General features: G+C 47.4%; 1 protein-coding gene across 1 annotated transcript in view; it reads right to left on the bottom strand.

Moving 5' to 3' along the window:
• WWC1 (WW and C2 domain containing 1) overlaps positions 1–1701 on the bottom strand; it is a 66240-nt gene that overhangs the window by 16573 nt on the left and 47966 nt on the right. The gene's annotated exons all lie outside the window — the stretch shown is intronic.

Genomic DNA, 1701 nt, shown 5'->3' with positions numbered 1-1701 from the left:
CCTGCCTTCTCCCTTTTGGGCTGAGAGTTCGCGGTGATGCTTGTTGTTTGCCTAACCGTAATTCCTGCCCGCTGCTGAGTGTCTACCGTGAGCCCTTTTATCTTCATTAGTGGCTTTTCCTTCGGCCTTTCCACGACGCACTGTCATTGGTGTCATGTCCCCATTTTTCAGTGGATGTTGTCAGATAGGTAGGATGGCTTGCCTGAGAGTGGCTGCCCTGAGGTGGAGGCAGTGATGGGAGGAAGCAGGGTGCGGGCTGCCCGGGAGCTGGTAATGAATGCCCGCCCGGCTTCCTGATTTGGATGCTGGTCCCACAGGGAGTTTGGTTTCTGAAAATTCACTGAGCTGTACTGGATGCTTAGGTGAACTTTTCTGTATGTATGTTATCCTGCAATAAAAAGTTAAAAATGTGCCCTAGCTGGTTTGGCTCAGTGGATACAGCGTCGGCCTGCGAACTGAAAGGTCCCAGGTTCGATTCCAGTCAAGGGCACATGCCCGGGTTGTGGGCTCGATCCCCAGTGGGGGACTTGTAGGAGGCAGCCGATCCATGATTCTCTTTCTTCATGGATGTTTCTATCTCTCTCTCCCTCTTCCTTCCTCTCTGAAATCAATAAAAATATATTAAAAAGTAAAAAATGCTGCCCTGGCCCAGTGGCTCAGGGCACATGCCCAGGTGGCAGGTTCGATCCCTAGTCGGGGTGCGTACAGAATGCAACCGATCAATGTTTCTCTCCCTCTCTCTCTCTGTCTGTCTGTCTGTCTCTCTCTCTCTCTCTCTCTCAACATATCCTCAGGTAAGAATTTTAAAAAAAGGTAAAAATGCTTTGCCCAAGGTTACACAAAAAAACGATGAAGCTAAGAGTGAACCCTTGCCTACATCACTGTTTCTTAAGGTGTAAGAGACCTTTCTGTCTGGTTACAAGGGATTAAAGGGCCCCAAACTGCACAATGAGAAAGCTGTCTCCGCTTCGCTCTCCGTCAGATTACATCACAGAGGGTCTCCACCACTTGCTGAAACACCGACCAAGCTTCCTTTCTAACAAGGGGAGGGGAGACTTCCGGCTTAAAACCGTAGTCAGCAATGCATCTAGCTACACTTGAATACTCTTGTTTTATTTTCATTACATTTAATTTTCCACGGTCACTTTCTGAGGCAGACATGGCCTCCTCAGTTTCCATTCCCACTTTCTGCCTTAGTAACAGAACCCTGATTTTTGTACCCAACTGAACAGACCTCGATTCCCAGCTTCCCTTGCAGTTAGATAGGCCAACTGGCTCATAAGTGCTTTCAGGAATGCTCCCCGGTTAAGAGGCACAAGGGCACTCTTTCATCCTCTTTCCTGATGCCTGCCTGATGGCTGGTGACTCAGCAGCCACTTTGGGCTATAAAACAGCCTTGATGATGGAGGGCCCACCATGAGGACAGCAGAGCAGAACGGGAGAAGGCGCCTGGGTTCCCAGTAGCACCTTGCAGCTAACAGATGAGCCTTGGATTGCCTTCTCCCATAACGAAGAAATAAATTATCTGTTTAAGACTCTTATTTCTGCTCTGTTCCTTGTAGTCAAATGCAATTCCTTACTGAAAAAACCTCCAAATTATGGCACATTATACTTCTTTTCCACTGACAGTGGTATACAGCTTAAAAATTTTAAATCAAAGTAAATGTAGCGCTTCAGACAACTAATGACATGAGATGTGAA

Source organism: Myotis lucifugus, unplaced genomic scaffold, assembly GCF_000147115.1.
Source record: "Myotis lucifugus unplaced genomic scaffold, Myoluc2.0 scaffold_394, whole genome shotgun sequence".
Classification (NCBI taxonomy): domain Eukaryota; kingdom Metazoa; phylum Chordata; class Mammalia; order Chiroptera; family Vespertilionidae; genus Myotis; species Myotis lucifugus.
This window is presented reverse-complemented; position numbering and strand designations above follow the sequence as displayed.